Source organism: Pleurodeles waltl, chromosome 12, assembly GCF_031143425.1.
Source record: "Pleurodeles waltl isolate 20211129_DDA chromosome 12, aPleWal1.hap1.20221129, whole genome shotgun sequence".
In the NCBI taxonomy this organism is placed as follows: Eukaryota; Metazoa; Chordata; class Amphibia; order Caudata; family Salamandridae; genus Pleurodeles; species Pleurodeles waltl.
Genome location: NC_090451.1, coordinates 646,293,356 through 646,315,727, shown reverse-complemented (window position 1 = coordinate 646,315,727; position 22,372 = coordinate 646,293,356). Strand labels below are relative to the sequence as shown.

The 22,372-nt window shown below is 44.2% G+C and overlaps 1 long non-coding RNA gene across 1 annotated transcript in view; it reads left to right on the top strand.

Moving 5' to 3' along the window:
- The first annotated feature begins 170 nt into the window (after positions 1-170).
- The window catches only part of LOC138267675 (uncharacterized), a 39,730-nt gene continuing 17,528 nt past the window's right edge, over positions 171-22,372 (top strand). Inside the window, exon 1 of the long non-coding RNA XR_011199845.1 lies at positions 171-276. This is a non-coding gene — a long non-coding RNA (uncharacterized lncRNA). The remainder of the gene's footprint in view (positions 277-22,372) is intronic.

The window sequence follows — 22,372 nt, the reverse complement described above, 5'->3', positions numbered from 1 at the left end:
TGCAACGTGGTTGCAATTGGTTAACCAACCTGTCCTTTTGCCTTCCGCCCGCCCTTAGGTGTCGTGAACTCCGCACGGAGTAAAGCCATTGGTAAACGGGGCGCGCGCAGTTAAATATGATTGGTTACCTTCGTTATCTGTCAGACTGGGTTGGTGGGATTGGCTTTTTTCCTTTTTAAAAAAGTACGCCATGGCAAGGGTTCTATTGTGTTTTTTTGGCGCCCTTTTAACTCTCTCGTGACGATCCTAAATTTCGACGGCATCGATAACTTTCGGGTAATGAACAAAAATGCCGTATTTATACACTGTGGTTGTTTTGATAGGTAGTACTGGCTTTCAGTTTGAGGAGTTATTACATAGTTGTCGCAAATCGGTAAATCTTCTATAGTGTTGGCACCTTTTTCAGTAGAAATACTCAAATTATCTATATTTAAGTCTCACTATTTCGGAGATTCAAGCGGTGCGATAAGTGGGCCGTATCGCTGTAAATTTCTGTGTACACTTTATTTTTTTAACGGGGGCAAATAATTCCCTGCTTTAATGATCACCTAGAAACACACTATCTTGCAAATATGATTTCAACGAGTTCTTCTTGTATTTGGTTATTTAGATTGGGTTTCAAAGGGAAGGGGGGCGAATGTACCCCCCCCCCCCTTTTTTTTTGGTCTGCTGCAGAGACACCGAAATACTGACTAGGCCTGTAACACGGTGTTGTACATGCCAATACACCCGATTTGGATGGGAGACTCACGCTTTTTAAGACAAAAATGGGTCAATTTTAGCTGGCTCCTGGATGAAATTGTTCCTGCTTCAACATCGATAAGTGAGGAAAATACATTTCCTTAACCTCCCGCCCCCCAAAATCTCCCACTGTCCTGTTCCAATATATTGTTATGAATGCACGAGCTGAGCAGTATGAGTGATATTTAATTATGATTAAAAACAATAAAGTAAAATATGAGATATTATCCCAGTTGATGCTTTATGAATGGTTAGCAGTAAGTGACAATTACTTTTTTCCCACAAATTGAACTTGCACGGAGGCAGTGCTGCACGCTTGTTGCATATTGCCACTGAATTTGATGCTGCCTTCTTTTGTTGTTTTAAACATCTGCCTTTTGACCTGCATTTTATCTCGGCTACTGGCTCTGGTAGCAGGCACTGTGACATCAGGACCTGACTGCAGTAAATTTTTACATTCGAGCTCTGGCAGCTTTTCTTTATAATCAGTGACATAGTGTGTAACTGATCACCAATGATAAATAAATTAGAGACATGCATTTATACAGTCCTTGCAAAATCGCATGTATTATAATAGCCCTGTTGACAGCTATTTAGACCCGTTCTATATAAAATTGCTATTCTACATATTTATGCGTTGGTATTAATTCCATTTCAGTGTCACAACTAAAAAGTTATTACCCAGTGTTCAGCATTTTTTCCAATGCATTTTGAAACAATGTTCAATAAATTATTCTAATGTGCTAATAAGCAAGCCATTGTTGCTACCAAAACACAATGAAATTGTATTGGAACATGTAATATTTGTTTCATGGAGCTTCCAAAGCAAAAGCTGATTTCCTTCTGTTTCAAAGGCCGGAGAGATGTTGTCAACATGTGCTAGTGACTCTATTGTAAGTGCAGATCCGGCATGCCTGGTTGACTCTCGTGTTTTTCCCGGTTTGATGTATTTTACCCACATCCACTACCTGCGTAGTTTCAAAGGGTTAATTTTGTAATTTACGCTAGTGAAATATTCAAATAGCCTTGCATGACTATGTTGGTACAGGTACCCGCAACTAGTTTGGCATGCTACTTTGTTCGCCTTTCTCAATAAACCGATTTGTCTTGAATTTGAAATAACCCCTCCTTTTTGAGAACCGTTTTAAAGAGCTGATAGGATGTGTTGTAGTCCCAGATTAGTGTCACCTGAAGCATTCTCTGGATCAGATCAGTGCATGTGGACGATACTCTCCCCTTAGCCTCCCAGTTCCTGACAGAGATGGTATTTTAATGTGCCTTTATCCACCTGCTTTTATTTCAACCAAAACTTTAATAGTGCAGCATTTTGATTCAGGGATTGCTCCTTGAGATTGAATTTATGGCACATTTGAGCTTGGTTAACAGAGTTGGATAGTGTGAAACTTGTGCAATATAGTCATGTCTGGACATTGTTAGGCCAATTGTCAAACATGCGGGGGGGAAGCAATCAGTCCTTAGGTTAATGATAGTAAAAAGTTTGCATGTAATACATTTTGTTGTGGTTTACTGTGTGTATGTTAGGGTGGTGTGCTATTTGAGTTAGTGTAAATGTTAGGGTGGCTTCTTTCTTTTTCAGCTCTTGCATATGGGCTTTATTTGGCTTGTAGGTTCAAATTCCACTCTCGGTTGTTTATATGATGGAGTGCTGGCAATCTAGTGTCTGCCCAGTGGCCATTTTCTTATGAATTTCCTTTTCTTAGCGAAAATTAGGACTTTTGATTTGTCATAGTTAGTTTGAAGGTTGTTATCAGTGTGCTACTACTTGTTTTGAAGTCTGTTTGATACCAGGAAATTATTATATATTGTATTGCCAAATCATGGAGGTCTGATAGAATCAGAATAGCATAATATTTAGCCTCTGCTTCTAGGATGGCAATAAATCTAATTTGCCAGATCACAACTGTTGCACTTTTTGTAGATAGGGTAGGTATAGCAACCTTGTCATAAGGTCAGAATTAGTTCGTAATGATAACAATTGGTGATGATCACTGCCAAAGAATCCAGACAAAATTCAGAGTTATCTTCGAAAATCAAGGCTGGAATTAATTCTGCGCCCCAGCAACATCTTTGCGTCTTTTCTTAATTATCTTCACAAGCTCATTTTTGTTGAGCCTCATCTGAACAATTGAAACATTTATTTTTGAATCATCATTTTTTAATTGGTAGATTACTGCTGAAAAAGTAAGTGACGGAGAAGGTACTATTTCTCCTTTAGGTGTTCTTTCCTTCATTACGTAAAGGACTTTCGTGAATTCTTCCCCCACAGATGGGTTGGTTTAGCTTTGTGTGGGATGATGTTTTCTTGTGTCAAGTTCTATTTACCCAACCCCATAATTTGTCTTTATTAGATCCCAAATAAGCTTAATGCAAGAATACAGACTTTTTTATTAGCTAGCCTTTTCACATCCCATATAAGCTTTTTATAGTGCTTCTGTTAGTTGATTATTTCTCTGTTTTCTCTTCCAACATCTCTCTTTTTTCCATTGTTTGAGTTTCTACCTGTCTAATAATTCTTTGCAGTTGCCTGTATTCTAAGTTTTAGTTGTTCCCACATGCGTTGGGATTGTATGGAGTTCTGGGTCTGTTTTTTTGGTTCTCAATACAGAGAAAATTATTTCATTCATTCTAGGATTTCACTCCGGCTGCTAATAATATTATCAGCATTCCCAATCTCTGGTATTGTTAAGAAGTGGGCCAGGGGGCCCTTCAATTTTAGTGGACATCCAGTTTGTACATTTTTCCCTTTCTCTGCTGACCATACAGTTGTGTTTTGTTGTCAGTGGTGTCATTTCCCACAGCTTTGGATGGAGCCCAGTGTATTTATCGACTGCCAGGATTAATGTTTGGTACGAGTGGTCACGCTCCAATCTGTATTTGATTTTATAATTGATTAATCGATTAACTGCATGTATCAGCGGTAGTTTGTAGTTGAGGACTCCCCTCCTCTTTGTTGTGCTATGTTTAAATGCTGCAGGTTTATTGGACAGTGCACCTAGGCTCATGGTGTGCATTGCTTCTGTTAGGATTGTACCAGGAGGGATTAATTTTTGTGGTTTATTTTGGAAGTTTGGTATAAACCTTGGTGTTAGTGGTGCCTAGATAATCAAAGCAGTCTAGAGGTAGCCGTGGAGAGCAGCTCAGGCTTACCAAGGAGGAGTGTAATGCACTTACAATACCACAGTAGTCAGTAACTGTTACACAAGAAAGAACTACACCAAGTGTTACAAAAAAAAAAAATTCTTTGTTATATAACACTAAAGACAATACTAACGTTGGTATATATCCATCTGGAGATATCTACAATATCTACACACAAAATATTTACTTAGAAACAAACAGGAATAGCCTAGAAATACACGGGGCCCTATGGGGAGACCAAACCACATATCAAGAAAATGGTGTAAGAATGGAGGTGCCCAACATAGTTAAGTGTGTTAGAATCATAGGGGTTGGGGGAGTAAGAAAATGCAAGCAGTAAGTAACTGAAATCCCACAGGTACCCATGTGCAGAGTTGTTGTCGAACCGGGTGTCCTATAGGCTAACGGGGGGACCACCGCAGTTGGATTTGTATGGATTCAGGACCCTTCCCAGTGGACTCCAAGGAAGGTTGGAGCGTGCCCTTATCTGTGGATACCCAAAGGACCAAAGTACCTACACCAGGGAGCCCAGGTGCTTAGGGGTGAAGTGATGTCAGAAACCCTCGTTGGTGTCAACGGAAGCATCGGTTGTCCAGCTGCTGTCATGACCGTGGACCAGGTCGGTGGAACCCAAAGGTGGATTCCGGACGTGAAGAACCTGAAAAAGAAGGGGACAGTGTCCAGACCACTTGGTGATGTCCAGGCGGTGCAGGTAGGCAATGCCCACCTTCTTGGAGGTGAAGTTCCTGCAGGACGGTGACGGGGGAAGTCCAGCTGTGGAGTCCAAGAGATGGCAAAGATCCTTGGAGTTGCCCATGAGATGTCCCACGCCAGTCGCTGGAGTGCAGGAGGGTCAGTGGCCAGCAGGGCCACCAACAAGCCTTGACAAATGCAAATAGTAGTTGTAAGGTAGCTTCTAGGTGTTTGAGGATCAGCAAGGTCCTAGTGACATGACTCTTGGAGGAGCATTAGGGGAGGCCTTCAGCAGGAAGGAAAGCCAGCCGGAGTCAGAAGAGCCCCCACAAGTGACCCACTGGCAACAAGCACAAAGAGTCACAGGGAGGCCGCAGCAGCACAATAAAACAGGAGTCCCACGTCCCAGGAGCTGCAGAGTAGAAGCTGGTCTTGAAGTTTCAAAGTGCTGGAGACTGAGGCTTCTTGGAGGCTGAAAATCTCCCGGAGGAAGAGTCAGCAAGCCTTGGCAAGAGCAACAGTCTGGGTGCACAGGGGTCCTATTCCAGTGGCTGTAGCAGGGGCCCACCGTTTCCCAAGTTAGTCAGAAGATAAGGAGGTCCCAGAGAGGACAACAGAATGCCACCTGTGTAGCAGAGCCGTTTGATGTCTGTGGACAGCGGGATCCACCAGCCGAGTGTTGTCGTCTTGAGGTACCTGCAGTTGCAGGGGAATGACTCCTTCACTGCAAGGGAGATTTCTTCTTGCTTTCTGGATGCAAACAGAGTCCTTGAGAACCCTGGAGGATGCAAAGCTGCATATGTTGCAGACATCTTGCAGGAGCTGAAGAAACAATGCTGTAGTTGGAGCCCTCCCTACTGGATACACTCTTGTTTCAGATCCAAAAGCAGACCAGCAGTGGTTCCGGAGGTCAGGAGCAGAAGATGTCTTTCAGAGAGTTCCTTGTAGAGTGATGCTCAATGAATCTGAGGACCCACCCTTGCGGGAGCCCTTAAGTGACCTTAAAAGGGGGGGGGGGTGGTCACTCTGCGGTGACGCACATATCTCAGAGAGAGTCAGGGATGTCATCTACCTGGCCTAGTCAGTCAGATGTTCTCAGGGGCTTCTGCATACCTTGTTTCCAAGATGGCAGAATCAGCCGGCCACCTGGCAGAGCTCTGTGCATCTCCCTAGGGGAGGTGTTGGACAGGGGGTGGTCACTCCCCTGTCCTTTGTGTGGTTTCACGCCAGAGCCGGAACCGAGGGTTCCTAAACTGGTGAAAACCGGATTATGCGAGGAGGGCACCAGACGTGCCATTCAAAGCAGTCTTGGACGCTCAGAAGCCACCCCAACCCAGGCCAGAGACACCCATTTCAAAGGGAGAGGCGATCACACCTCTCTCCTGCGGGAAATCCTTTGTTCTGCCTTTCTGTTCTTGAATTCGGCTTACTAGCAGGTGGACAAATGAGTGCCTGGGGTCAGCAGCAGCGTGGGCTGGCAGCCAGACCCACTAAGAATGTACAGGCAGAACTGGGGGATCCTTTAAGGGGCCCCCAGAGTACATGGGATCATGCAACTAGCACTGGAATCAGTGTATGATACCAAACATGCATAGGTTTGGAGAAACCATTATGTATTTAGACCACTTGTATTGACCAGTGCCCACTACAAACCTTAAGATGGCTTCCCCAGACTTACAGAACCCAGGGAATGGAGCCTGGGGTTTGTACGGGCACTTAGGGACATGCACCCTGCCCTTGGGCAGAAGGGCCTACCAGAGGGGTGACTTCCGGTGTCCAAGTGCAGTGACCGTGATAAAAGGCAAGCCTTATATCCTAAGTGAAGGTGCATGCACCATTTCACACAGGCTGCAATGGCAGGCCTGCATACACAGTTTGCACAGGCTCCCATGGGTGGTGTAATACATGCTGCAGCCCATGGGAAACCCCTGGTGTACCAATGCCCTGGGTACCTAAGTACCGTATACTAGGGACTTACATGGGTGGAGCAGTATTCTGGAATCTTCGATTGCGTGCCTTAAAGCGGGAGGCACTTCCAAAGTGCCCGTAAGCAAATCACGATCCTATGCAGCCTTGGTTATACACTATACGGAGGAAGGCAAGACAAAAGTGCTAGCAAGCAAATCATTATCCATTACAGAACCAAGTGTCCACAGGACAAAGAGGCAATAAGTATCCGGAACCCTACAGGAACTCCAAGCCTGAACTCAAGTAACAAATTAGTTTCTCCAATTTATACTAAAAGACCGAAAAAAAGAATAGGAAAATCAAGGAATAAAAGAACAAGCAGGAACATGGAACTAGGTGTTGCGGGTGCCAGTTACCTAATCTTTGAGTATTGTCTCAAAAGGACCTGCTTAATCCAGCTATCCACCACCTCCTGCGCACCAAAAGGTACTGATAAATGTTGGAGAGGAAATGAAACGTGAAGAAATTATGCTACATCAGGCATCAGTAGAAAACTAAATAAAATCATATGTGGTGAAAGAGCAGTGTAGGTGTAAACTTTATGCTGACGCCAGAGGTAAAGAGCTCACTTGAAAAAAGAATGCATGCCCAGGAAGGTCTTCGTTAAAGGAAACCCCATGTTTGGAAGACTGCAGGAATTTATGGTCTTACGCACATAGGCACGTATTCTGTTGTCTCAGTAAATTAAAAACATGATTGAAGAATAGGAGCAGGTGTCAGGATACTTCAATTCGATTTCCTCAGAAGCAGAAGATAACTCCTCAGTCCCGACCCAAGCTACTCACAACGAATATTAATCGAATATTAATCCTTCGTGCTGAGTACCCCGGAGGGGGAAAGGGGAATGGGATGGTAGAGAGACTGCCACAGAGATGATGAACACCAGTACTCAGTCTGCCTCTTCACATCTAAGATTGGATACAGCACCTGCAAGAGTCACAGTCGCAATTACTAGGGACATACAACATCAGTTTTTCACTTTCTACTCTCAACACTTAATTCTCTTTAATTCTATTACAACTTCACTCACCCTGAGTTCTCTGTAGCCTTGCTTCTCTCTATAAATGATAGCTCTTCATAAAAAAATGCTTATTACTGATTCTGGAAGAACTTCTCAACCTTTGTTAGAGATTGGTTTTATGTTGCTATATATATATATATTTGGTGATAATGCGTTCTTCAAATCAGCTGATGTTATTTAATTTCTCCTGTCTTATTGTGACTTCTGTCAATACTTGGATTTGTAAATGCTTGTTTATTAAAGTTCGTTTCTCCTTCCTTACTTCGACATCTGTCGATAACTTGTAGTTGTAAATGCTTGTTTATTTAAGTTTGTTTCTCTTTTAAACTCAATTTTGGTTTATTACCATTGAATTTGTAAATGCTTGTTTGTTAACAGTTCGTATCTCCTTTAAACTTGGCCTTTGTTTATAACCTTGACATTTGTAGATACTTGCTCTTTTAAAGTTTGTTTTTTCTTTGACTTTAATATCTTAAACAAGTACCTTGTAAACATAAGGTTAATTCATACATTAACTCTGTAGCCTTGCCGACTTCCACGGGAACGGTCTACTATCAAACTCTTCGAATAAACCTTGACAATATTTATCCGTTTTCTGTAATATAATCTTCAAATGTAATTTTACCTCACAGGAGTTTCTGTTCTGAAGCGCGCTCTCTCTCCACACAGCTGATTCCTGTCAGACCTCAGTTGAAGTGCAAGGCTTCCAGCTGGAGAGCTCGTAACCTAGCAACCAACCGATTGCAAGACTAGAACTGTAACTAACCTTCAGGACTCACAGCGGCCATCTTGGATCTTCTCTTCTTGATTCTTCTTTTTAAATAAGCGCAATATTACTCTGCAAACCTTCTTCCAGTTTGGGCTTTGCTGTCTCCACTGAGGATATCTCTTTGCTTTTCTCATGCACTTCTTTGATTTGACTTGGCAAGTTTGTGTGGTCATGACAGCAGGACATTGAATTGGCCAAGGGTACACAAAAACTGATAAGAGGTCTTAGGAGCAGAGCCATAAAACATGCACACAATTACCCATGGATTCAAGAGTGGTGAACAGTTAGGGGGTCATTCTGACCCTGGCGGTCGGTGACCGCCAGGGTCACCGACCACGGGAGCACCTCCAACAGGCTGGCGGTGCTCCCTCGAGCATTCTGACCGCGGCGCTTCAGCCGCGGTCAGAAACGGAAAGTCGTCGGTCTCCCGCCGACTTTCCGCTGCTCGGGAGAATCCTCCATGGCGGCGGAGCGACAGGATGGCGGTAGGGGGTGCCACGGGGCCCCTGGCGGCCCCTGCAGTGCCCATGCCAATGGCATGGGCACTGCAGGGGCCCCCATAAGAGGGCCCCGCAAAGTATTTCAGTGTCTGCAAAGCAGACACTGAAATACGCGACGGGTGCAACTGCACCCGTCGCACCTTCCCACTACGCCGGCTCCATTCGGAGCCGGCGTCCTCGTGGGAAGGTAGATTTGCCCTGGGCTGGCGGGCGGCCTTTTGGCAGCCGCCCGCCAGCCCAGGGCAAATCTCAAAATACCCTCAGCGGTCTTGCGACCGCGGAGCGGTATTTTGTCGGGGGAAGACTGGCGGGCGGCCTCCGCCGCCCGTCAGTCTCAGAATCACCCCCTTAGTTTGTTAAGCATTGACAGAACTGCAATCAAGAATGTGTAAGAAATAGGTTAAAGATTTAGAGACATTGGTGATATGACATGTTGCAGCAAGTATGTAACTGCTATGTAACTTATTGATTGACCTTTTGTTATAAGCATTGTTCATGTTACTATATAAGTTGTTGACTGTCAAGCATCATATTGAGACCATCTATTTATGTGTATGAAGATGGCTCCTCCCCCTTCCGCAACAGTAAAAAGCTGTGTTTGCCTTGCCAAGAAGCGCTTTCTTTTTTTTAATCATAAATTTCTCTGCAACATGAGCAACTTGCATCAAAAACTCAAAATAAAATATAATTTCCAGCCAATGCAAAGTGAACACTTCTAAAAGCTGTATGCTCTAAAAAATAAAGACATCCTTGAGCAAGACCCCTCATTTGTTGTTGCAAAGACCATTGAAACCATTACCTTGTGTCCAAAAGACTCTCACCATTTGATTAAAAAAAGGACTGTACATTAGGAAGTAATGGGTCAAAAGAACAAGGTGAATCGCACAGACCAAGTCTCGGGCAAAGACTCACACGCATGTTAGTAAGTGTGGGGCCTTAGACCCCATGGTCATACTACAGTCCTTAAACATGGCAAATAAAGTTCATCTGCCATCCAGTCAACCTGCCCTCCTCAGTACCATGGCGAACCGTGTAACTCATGTGGAGGAGGTTCAGAGTATTCTTAACCCCACAAGAGAACAGAGAACCCTTCTATACCCGGAGTACGATTCCAAAGGGCCATACAACATATTGAGTAGAGAGAATATTCTGAAGTTGCTTAGGGCCCTGCCAACACTTGCCCACCTAAATACAGATATCTTCATCTCTCTAGAATTTATACCACCCATCAAGAGTAGTGTGATGAAGCGCAAGGATCCGGGCTGGACTCAAAGTACCCTGGGGGTACTTCTCAGCATGCCGGTGTAGAGGTCAAACCTCTACGTCATGCTGACTCTGGGGAACGAGGGGCAGCGCCCCAACAAACAGGAAGACGCCAGAAAGGAAACGGGTTTGTGAAGGATGCGAACGAGGAGGAGAGAGGAGACGCGGAAAAGGGAAAAGATGGGGATGCGGAAGCGGGTGAGGAGAGCAGAGACGTGAAGGCAGCAGGAGAGAAACGTCCACAATGGAGGACCTTGGCATCGGACGGCAGGGAACACCACATTGGAATGTGCATCAAGACGACTGAGGGAGAGACTGCACGAAGGAGCCTGCCATGTTCCAGGAGGAGCGTGGCCTCACCAGGTACAGGACACAAACTGGGGAGGGGTAGGGAAGCTTAAAAGGGGCACCAAAAGTGAGGAGCACTATATTTTTATAGTTACTAAAAAGACCCACGTGAAAAATCACTGACAATGGGAAAAACAAAACTAAGGAAAGGCACTGGGTGACAGGAACCACAGTGCTAAATAAGAGAAAGAAAAGGTTAAACAAAAAGAAGGTATATTAAAAGGCAGTGAGGCAGAGAGCAAGGGTGTCAGAAAGGAAACAGTGAAGAGCCATCTGGATGCTAACAGAATCACTGGAGAAAAGGGCACAGGAGAAACAAGGAGAAAAGACAGAAACAAGGGAAAAGAAAAGCCAGACAGGAAAGAACAGTACCTACAGTATAGCCAAACGTACCTTTTCTAAAACGGGCTTCTTGTTTTCTCTCCCACTCCTGGTGGACGATCTTCTGATCCCTGAGGCGCCAACCTGTAACCGTAAAGAAAAGACAATAAGGAACAGGAAAGAAGAAAAAGAATAATACAGTCTACAGACATACAAAATAAGAAGATATAGAAAAAAATGAAGAGAAAGGAAGAGAGTATTACTGGAGAAAACAAATAAAGAGTAAATCCGTAAACCCCAAATCTCCGTATTCACGTATCCATTTGTACTTACCTGTCACAAGAAAGAAAAAGGTAGAAAAATAAGTCATGGGAATGATAAAAGCAGGTGCTATTGAACCATCGTCCAGCCCCTGGTGTTCTCCTGTAGTATTGGTTCCCGAACCCGATGGGTCTATTTGTTGAATTCCCTATCACACTTTGATACCCATCCCATGCCACACACAGATGATCTTATAGAAAGATTAGGACATGCAAAATACCTAACTGCTTTGGATTTAACGAAAAGCTATTGGCGGATACCCCTAGAAGCAGCAGACAAGGAAAAAACAGCTTTTGCAACCCCCTCTGGGTTATATCAGTTCACAGTATTGGCTTTTGGGTTGCATTGGTCTCCAGCAATATTTCAGAGATTAATCGATATTGTGCTGCGGCCTCATCAAGACTATGCGGCAGCATATCTAGATGATATTGTAATATACAGTAAGACCTGGGAGGAACATTTAAATCACTTGTCAGATATACTAAAAGCCCTTAAACAGGCTGCATTAACTGCTAACCCAGACAAATTCAAAATAGCTCAAAATACAATCAATTAATTAGGTTATGTAATAGAAAATGGAGCAATCAAACCACAGATAGAAAAAGTAGAAGCCATCACGCAAATAACAGTCCCAAAGAACCAAAAATATGTAAGAGCCTTCCTGGGTATGGTTGGTTATTATAGGTGATTTATTCCACACTTTTCTGATATAGCAATCAAATCTTTTCGATACTACCTCTTAGGAAGATCCTTTATCCTCCTGACGGACCACGCCCCACTAACTTGGCTATCTAAACACAAGGATACTAATTCCCGAGAACTCAGATGGTTCTTATCATTACAACCTTTTTTTATTTCAGGTTCAACATTCACCAGAATCCCTTCTTTCCAGTGCTGACTTTCTGTCTAGGTATCCTACCAACGGGTGGCTCCAACAGCCACTCTCAAGGGGGAGTGAATGTGATGAAGCACAAGGATCTGGGATGGACTGGAAGTACCCCAGAGGTACTTCTCAGCATGCCGACGTAAAGGGCAAACCTCTACGTCATGCCAACTCTGGGGAACAAGGGGTGGCGCCCCAACAAACAGGAAGACGCCAGCAAGGAAACCGGTTCGTGAAGGACGCGAAGGAGGAGGAGGAGAGCAGAGATGCAGAAAAGGGAAAAGATGGCGACGCGGAAGTGGAGGAGGAGAGCAGAGACGTGAAGGAGAAGAAGAAAGGCAGCAGGAGAGAAACATCCACAATGGAGGTCCTTGGCGTCGGACGGCAGGGAACACCACATTGGAATACGCATCAAGACAACTGAGGGAGAGACTGCGCGAAGGAGCCGCCCACGTTCCAGGAGGAACGTGGCCTCAGCAAGTACGGGACACAAACTGGGGAGGGGGAGGGGAGGTTAAAAGGGGCACCACAATTGGAGAGCACTATATTTTTATAGTTACTAAAAAGACCCACGAAAAAATCACTGACAAAGGGAAAAACAAAACTAAGGTGAGGCACTGGGTGACAGGAACCACAGTACTAAATTAAGAGAAAGAATAGGTTAAACAAAAATAAGGTATATTTAAAAAACAGTGAGGCCGAGAGCAAGGGCGTCAGAAAGGAAATAGTGAAGAGCCCTCGGGATACTAACAGAATCACTGGAGAAAAGGGCACAGGAGAAACAAGGAGAAAAGACAGAAACAAGGGAAAATAAAAGCCAGACCGGAAAGAACAGTACCTACCATATAGTCAAACGTACCTTTTTTCTAAAACTGGCTTGTCGTTTTCTCTCCCTCTCCTGGTGGATGATCTTCTGATCCCTGAGGCGCCAACCTGTAACAGGAAAGAAAAGACAATAAGGAACAGGAAAGAAGAAAAAAGAAGAGTACAGTCTACAGACATACAAAATAAGTAGAGATAGAGAAAAAAATAAGAGAAAGGAAGAGGCTATTACTGGAGAAAACAAATAACGAGTAAATCTGTAAACCCCAAAACTATGTATTCACGTATCCATTTGTACTTACCTGTCACAGGTAGCCAAAGAGAAACCACAGTGGTCAAGTGGGCCGCCAGAGATGTAGCATCTGAAGTATTAAAAGAAGGGTCCCACTTTGATCTGTGGGAGATAAACATCTCCCCCTTCGCTTATCAGCAATATCCTCACTTACTGGAGACCAAATTGTAAAGAACATACAGCCCAAACCCCAGGCTTACTCAATTCTCAGAGGGGCACTCAGCAAGGCACTAACAAAAGCCAGTCATTAAAGTGAAAATTCATAAATATGTCCATGAAAATCAAAGGATACCCACAACAATTGGGATTGTCTTCCCTCTGCCCCAAACTTAGATATAAAACCATGAACTCTACCATCTAATCATTTAAAAATCCAGTCAACAAGAACAATACAAATATGCTTGTGGAACATCCCAGGGCTTAAATAAAACCTCAAGGCAGGCAAACTTCTATGAAAAAGTTATTAAATCAATGCTCTCTAGGAAACCTGGGCAACCACATCCATTTCAATCTCAGTCAACGCGCATTACTGCATTCCAGCAATTAAGTCGCCAACATTTGGAACACCTAAAGGAGGTTTGGTAGTATATGTATATCTTTCGCTTTGTGTTGCAGTCAGAACTTGTCCTGAAGTAGATAAAGGGATTCAAGTTCTGTTGTTTAACCGCTTCTGTGCAGCGGACGTAAAGGTTAAGTCCTGCGCCACAGTGCTCGTGTGCCCAGGACGTAATCATTACGTCCTGGGCACAGAGCCCAGAGGGAGCGCTAGCGCTCCCTCTGTGTTCTTCCCTGGGAGCGCTAGCGCTCCCTCTGTGTCTTCCCTCCCACCCCCCAAAGGCAGGGATGGAAAGAGAAGCCCTTCCCCTTCCACCCCCGACCCCTCCACCCCCGCTGTGACGTCAGCGCGCGATCGCGTGCTGACCTCACAGAGGCCTCCTCCCATCACACTGGAATCGGAAGAGAAATGCTCAGCATTTCTCTTCCGATCACATGGAGGAGGCCTGAGAGGCTTCAAAGGGAAGGAAATTCCTTTCCTTCCCTTTGAAGTCTTTCTGAGCATTTTAGCAGCCGGATTGCGAAGCGATCCGGCTGCTAAAATGCCCACTAGACACCAGGGATTTATTTTTTATAAGAAATTGTCATAAGGGGAGCGACCCCTTGGGCAAGGGTCGCTCCCCAGGGGGGGCATTTCTTTTAAAGGCCTTTTCTGCCCCCCCCATGGGCAGAAACCTTTAGGCACCAGAGATTTTTTTTTTTTTTAAAGAGGTGGGGAGCGACCCCTTAGGCAAGGGTCATTCCCCTGGGGAGGGGGGATATATTTTAGGCCATTTCTGCCCCCCTTCGGGGTAGATCAGCCTATTTTTATTAGGGCGATCTGCCCCCGGGGGCAGAAGCCACTTGGGCACCAGGGATTGGTGTGTGTGTGTTTTGTTTGGGGGGGCAGCCCCTTGGGCAAGGGTCGCTCCCCATGGGTGCACATTACTGTTGGCTTTGGGGGCAGATTAGCTTATTTTTGGAAGGCCCATCTGCCCCCAAGGGGGGGCAGAAAGCCCACCAGGGACAAGGGAAGATTTTTTTCTCCAAATGAGAGGGTGGGGTATGGCAATACCCCCACCCCAAATAAATGGAGCCAAAGTAGCTCTGCCCACCAGTGGGCAGCTAGGGCTATTACCCCCCCATCCACACCCCAGTGGTGGCAAAAAGTCTACTAGATGCCTGGGAACAAAAAATAAAAAAATGAGTGGGGTGATGGCTACCATCCAGGATGGGCCTGGTTATGCCCCCACCCCAACTGGTGGGGGTAACAGTCTTTCAGCTCTCCCCCGCACACTAAAACATCTTATCCCACGGCAAGCAAGAGGACATTTGATTATTTTGGGTTTTCGTTTTACGTTTGGGCGATGAGAGCTTGGCTAACTCTCAAAATCGTCCGACTTGGAATGGTGAGGGCTGCACTTTATGGACTTTGGGACGCTGCCATGTAGAAAAATCCACAAGACCTACACTAATCTGAAAACTAAACATCTGGGTGATTGCAGGGTGGTGTGCTTCACAGGCACCCTGCACCATTTTTTTACCCACAATGCCCTGCAAACCTCCAACTTTGCTGGAAATCACACATTATTGTGATTGAACCTTCCAGAATCTGCAGGAATCCACAAAATTCCTACCACCTAGCATTGTCTTATCTATACTGATAAAAATTCTGCTGCACTTGTCAGCCTAAAAATATTTTTTTCTCAAACTGCCCTTTTGGACCCGCTTTTGTTCCCCCTCAATTTTGACATGTTTTTGTCTCTTGCCTGTCACAAGCACTTGGCCCACCTACACAAGTGAGGTACCATTTTTATTGGGAGACTTGGGGGAACGCTGGGTGGAAGGAAATTTGTGGCTCCTCTCAGATTCCAGAATTTTCTGTTGCCGAAATGTGAGGAAAAAGTGCTTTTTTGGCCAAATTGTGAGGTTTGCGAAGGATTCTGGGCAACAGAACCTAGTGAGAGCTCCACAAGTCACCCCATCTTGGATTCCCCTAGGTATCTAGTGTTCAGGAATGCACAGGTTTGCTAGGTTTTCCTAGGTGCCGGCTGAGCTAGAGGCCAAAATCCACAGCTAGGCACTTTGCAAAAAACAGGTCTGTTTTCTTTGGGAAAATGTGATATGTCCACGTTGTGTTTTCGGGCATATCCTGTTGCGGGCGCTAGGCCTACCCACACAAGTGAGGTACCATTTTTATCGGGAGACTTGGGGGAACGCTGGGTGGAAGGAAATTTGTGGCTCCTCTCAGATTCCAGAACTATCTTTCACCGAAATGACAGGAAAAAGTGTTTATTTTTGGCCAAATTTTGAGGTTTGCAAAGGATTCTGGGTAACAGAACCTGGTCAGAGCCCCACAAGTCACCCCATCATGGATTCCCCTAGGTGTCTAGCTTTAAAAAATGCACAGGTTTGCTAGGTTTCCCCAGGTGCCGGCTGAGCTAGAGGCCAAAATTCACAGCTAGGCACTTTGTAAAAAAAAAAGCTCTGTTTTCTTTCTGAAAATGTGATGTGTCCATTTTGTGTTTCTTGTCGCGGGCGCTAGGCCTACCCACGCAAGTGAGGTACCATTTTTATCGGGAGACTTGGGGGAACACAGAATAGCAAAACAAGTGTTATTGCCCCTTGTCTTTCTCTACATTTTTTCCTTCCAAATCTAAGACAGTGTGTAAAAAAGACGTCTATTTGAGAAATGCCCTGTAATTCACATGCTAGTATGGGGACCCCAGAATTCAGAGATGTGCAAATAACCACTGCTCCTCAACACCTTATCTTGTGGCCATTTTGGAAATACAAAGGTTTCCATGATTCCTATTTTTCACTCTTTATATTTCAGCAAATTAATTGCTGTATACCTGGTATAGAATGAAATCCCATTGCAAGGTGCAGCTCATTTATTGGCTCTGGGTACCTATGGTTCTTGATGAACCTACAAGCCCTATATATCCCCGCAACCAGAAGAGTCCAGCTGATGTAACAGTATATTACTTTAAAAAATCTGACATCGCAGGAAAAAGTTAGAGTAAAACGTGGAGAAAAATGGCTGTTTTTTTCACCTCAATTTCAGTATTTTTTTATTTCAGCTGTTATTTACTGTAGGAAACCCTTGTAGGATCTACACAAATTACCCCTTGCTGAACTCAACATTTTTTCTACTGTTCAGAAATGTTTAGCTTTCTGGGATCAAGCATTTCGGTCACTAACTGGAAGGAGGCTGAAAGCACAAAAAATAGTAAAAATGGGTATGTTCCAGTAAAATACCAAAATTGTGTTGAAAAATGGGGTTTTGTGATTCAAGTCTGCCTGTTCCTGAAAGCTGGGAAGATGGTGATTTTAGCACAGCAAACCTTTTGTTGAGGCCATTTTCAGGGGAAAAACCACAAGCCTTCTTTCGCAGCTCTTTTTTTCCAGTTTGTTTGAAAAAACGAAATGTTCGCAGTATTTTGGCAAATTTTTTGGTCTCCTTCAGGGGAACCCACAAAGTCTAGGTACCTCTAGAATCCCTAGGATGTTGGAAAAAAAAGTACGCAAATGTGAGGTGGGTAGCTTATGTGGAGAAAAAGTTATGAGGGCCTAAGCGCAAACTGCCCCAAATAGCCAAAAAAAGGCTTGGCACAGGAGGGGAAAATGTCATGATTCACCCTGGGCTTACCGTCTGTATCGGAGAGGGATGGTGTGCGGCCCCGGTTCCTGCAAGTTCTGCTCTGACCGAGTTAGAGGCGACCCCTTCCGGTAGCCACAGTGCTGTTGACAATAGTACGCCACCACAGTCCGTGCCCTCCAGAAGGAGTCCCAGAGGAAAAACCCCAAGGGGAAAAAACCTCCAACAGGAACTCCCTGGAACAGAAGGAGGACACAAGGAATTAGCACTCAGGAGCCTGGAAATACTGGAAGGCTGAAGAAAAAAACAGGAACAACTGGCGTCCAAGCGAAGACTAGCCGGAGCGTGACCACCACAGCAGAAGTGTTGCAGCGCAATGAGAAGAAGAAATGATTCCCCATATATACTCCTAGACAGGAAGTGATGGACAGGAAGAAGTAACACCACCATTTTGGATTGGGAAGGGGCTATAGCAATAGATAGGAAAAGACACCATAGTAAAAAAGGGAACAGATGCATGCAGGGAAAAGGGAGGTGCAAGGTATGCCGGGAAGGAGAAGGCATGGCTCAAGAACCATGCAAGAGGAAAGGAAGGCCCTGAAAACGGGTACCCGGTAAGTGTGATGCTAGGGAGGGGGGGAGCGCAGACACCCCACGACAACACTCGCGCCGCGAGCCTTGCGCGGCGAGGACCGAAGCCCAATTCTGGGCCTCCGGCCTCTCCGCATCAAGAAAACAGCACACGCCGGAGAAAAGGGCCGCCGCGGGCCCCACGACCTTTGACACGGGCCGCGGCGCAACAGAAAAGGCCTGGCAGCGAAGGGGTTAAATACTGGCACCCTCGGAACCACTCAACATTAGTCTTCATCAGTTCATCTAGCCAAACAAATCTGTCCTCTAAAAAGAACAAACTGAATAATTGATGCTAGTCCAAGGTCGCATGGAACGTAATCCTCCATCTGCAATGTTTTTGGCGATTTCAACATAAATTTAATTCACATAAGGGATAAGAATGAAATCCTAAATGACCAAAATATGTAATGGAATGTACTAAGTCATTGCTAAACAAACATGAAAAAACAAAGCAACAAGCAGGGAAAATAGTTAATGAGCCCATATTCTGAATTCACTCTCAATTATACATTCATCTCACTCAACTTGTTTCCATTGCTGAAGGGATACAAAATAGGACCAGAAACAGAGAGCGACCACTTCCCTAAGCTGATTGAACTTTGCCTAGAAGTTTCAAAACTTCCATATGGGACAATAAATATTAGTACTACGTACCCAGAGAATTATAAAAAGGGAACATGCTCAGACATAACAATAACCCAGATAGCAAAATGAGTAGAGGAAACATTTCAAGAATCTGAAACCATCAAGTCAGACCCAGTTCAATACTGGGAGTAAATCTGCCAAAATCTTGTCCAACAAAATAATAAAGTGTAAGAAGGTTGTAGGTATAATTATCATGATGCCAATTTCTAAAGCAGATTGTATAAACCCTGGCCTGCAGACAGGCGAAACGGAAACTGAACCAAACACAATAACCCTTTAAGAAACTGCCCCTCGAAGTCCAATACTTAAACCAGTTTAGGGCAGCACAAGCATAATATCAAAAGCAGAGACAGAAGGCGAGGAAGTTACAATTAGACTCTTTTTGGATCAAGCTGCTGATATTAAACATAACAATTCATCATCATACAAACTTTATTTCAATCAAAAGATCATAAAAGTACACAAGAGCATAAAATCAACACTCTAACCAATGCAACCCAAAACATTTTGAAAAAAGAAAACAGTATGATTAATAGAATACAAATAATAACAGCATAGGGACCCTCTTACACCCAGATATAATCACATCAGTGTAAATTAGCAAGAAAAACCTTAATTACCATCTTGTTGTAAACAGTGACCAAAAATCCTAATACATGTTACAAGCCCCAGAAAATACAAATTAAAATACAGTTTGTAGATATAAAACATACCTTTCAAAAATGTATATAAGAACTTTGTTAAAACTATATTTAATTTACGAAAAAGGCAAAAATAAACACTTCAGGTAGGTCCAAAAAGGTCACATGATTGACATACCAACATACATGTCCCAAATTACTTTCATTAACTACTTCCTTGCATGGATGATTTTATTTCACCGGACCTTACAATTAAAATATAGTGTAAAGTAAGACATATCCTAAAATATTTATAAGTACATCAATTAAAATCCAATCACACATGATTTATTGATGGTGAAGACCATAACAGAAATGTTCTTTTTTTTTTGGGATGAGTTGGGTCAGGTAGTTCATAAAAAATTAGAGTAGCACATCATCCAGGCGCTGACACCTAGGTATCCAGAATTTGTGTCACTGTCTAATTAGTAGCTTGAATAAATGTAGAACGCCAGATCCAAGCAGACAGGAGATACATTTTGAAACAGAGAATACCACCAGCCTTGAACTATCCGTCCTAAGGATCAGAATGGTCTCAAGATGCCTCCTAATACCCAGCTGACTACACAGGGTGTAGGAAGCTGACCCTTTATGTGGTATATGAATACCGTGTAAACTGTCCAGGGATTCCCCAGTGAGCGGCCAAGGCTTGCTATGCAATCCCAAAGTGCTCTATTTAGGGGTAGTGTGGTCGAGCAGCCTTAGGCTTAACACAGAGGAGTGCAAGGCATTTACCAATACACAAAATAGTCATTAAATGAGACCCACAACTCAAGTAAGCGATCCAAACCAATTTATAATAATAATAGGAAGTATCTTTATATATGTTTAGACATCAAAGAAAAATCATTCAGTTAAGTATGTTTTTAAATAGGAATTATTTTCACTTTAAAAAGTGGACACACTGCAATTCCTTATTTTTGCAATGTTATCCTATGAGAAGAAAAACAAGTTCTGCATTCTGGTACAGTTTGATGACTTACGCAACCAATCTCTGAGATTTAAGGTGTGTAGAGGCTGCAGGCGACTTCGGGGAATCAAGGCGCGGTGAAACCACAATGGACTTACTCTGGGGAGCTGGGGAACCTTGTTGGCACCAGTGGTCCACTTTACCTCTGGTCAGAGACAGCAGGTGCCAGCCAAGCGCAAGTCAACCGACCCCCACCAGCCAAGCACCAGTCCACACACAGGGGCAGCCAAGTGCCAGTCCACGCACCCTGCCAGCCAAGTGCCAATCCATGCACACTGCCATCTAAGCGCCACCCCATGCACACTGCCATCCAAGCGCCACTCCATGCACACTGCCAGCAAAGTGCCACTCCACGCACACCTCCAGCCAAGCGCCCCTCCATGCACACTGCCATCACTTTTTTGTTTGTTTTTAAACAACAAAGAAACCACTAACTAATTATAAATAAGTACAAAACTACAAACACAAAAGCTCTAACTGAATACATGACAGAAATGCCAACCGTGAAACTGAACATATGAGAATATAAAACAGGCAGTTTGCGCTCACAGTATTTCACCTGCATTTTTTTGGGTGTGGTAACTCCTGAAACAGCCGGCCACACACAGCCCAGGCTCTGGAGAGCAATCGGGGCAGTACATCTGGCTCTCCCTCAGGATACCTCTTCGGACACAGACTCTACATTTCTTAGTGGGCAAGTCTTTTTTGGGAGTGGGAGGAATGTGATCAGGGAAGTGGTGATCTTTCAATCTAGCCACAAACTCCACCACTGCTACTTTAGGAACTCTTGCCTGTTTCACCACAATAAGGCTCTCTATCACTGACTCCTCAAATTTAACAAATGTCATCCTTGACTCAGGGGAGCAATCCTTGAACACAATAAAAGCATTAAAAGTTGCCAAATGAAATAAATGTAAGGCCAACTTTTTATACCACACGTAAGACTTACGAAGAGCAGTGTAAGGTTCCAACCTCTGATCTACTCTATCAACACCACCCTTGTGCTTATTGTAGTCCAAAATGCACACAAGTTTGCGCATTTCGGCAACCTGACCCCAAACACAGGGGAAGTACTCTCATCATGAATGGTAATTAGCATATACACATCCCTCCTGTCTGTAAATTTCAGAGCTAGAAGCTCATTATTCCACAAGGCACTGCACTGTCCCCTCTCAAGTTTTTAACAGACAAGCTCCCTTGGATAGCCTTTCCGATTAGAACGGATTGTGCCGCAAGCAACAGTGTCCACTCTTAACAACTCCTTGAAAAACTGCACTCCAGTGTAGAAATGATCTACGTACAAATGGTGACCTTGTTAAACAGTCGTCTACCACGTTCCCCCACAATTTACTTGCTAACTCCAAAAGTGGGCAGACAACCAGGGGGGTCAATACTGGAATCCCTACCAGTGTAGACCCGGAAATTATACACGTATCCTGTACTACTTTCTGACAGCATATACAATTTAATTTCATAACGTGCCCTCTTTATAGGAATGTACTGCTTGAAAAACCAAACGCCCCTTGAACAGAACCAAAGACTCGTCCACACTTATTTCTTTTCCTGGAACATTTACCTCTGAAAACCAATCTACAAAATGATCAAGGACAGGCCTAACCTTAAAACGATAATCACAATCAGGGTGATCTCGTGGCAAGGCTAAAACATTGTCAACAAAATGCAGCATCCGAAGGTGAAGCAAATAGCGATTATGAGTCATGGCTGCAGGAAATCTAGCCGTTGTCATCAAGGGACTAGTAGACCAATAAGAAGCCAGTGACGGCTTCCTTATCAACCCCATCAAAAAAGTCAAACCTAAGAACTTTTTCATCCCTTCCAGATTTTTGGGAACCCACTGGGTAGCTCTAGACTGAGGCCTACGTCTGGCAGCGTTGTCCCTCAAATACTGCTCCGCATACAAATTAGTCTGCTCAACAATCTCTTCCAAAAATACATTGTTCATAAACAACTCAAAGAAATTGACAGTCAAAAAGTTTTCAGTATTAACTCTACACCCTGGGAGAACAGTAAAGGCAGGCAACTGTGGCTGCTCCATGTTTGGGGCAACCCAGGTGTCAGGTCTTCCAAAAGGAAACCTTTAAGCCTCAGGCTGCTGCACTATTGGCACATCAATGTCCTCCTGTAAAACAGGCCCTTCATCGGCACTCAGAGTGGCCTCCTCATCAGAAGATTCTTCTCGGACAGAAA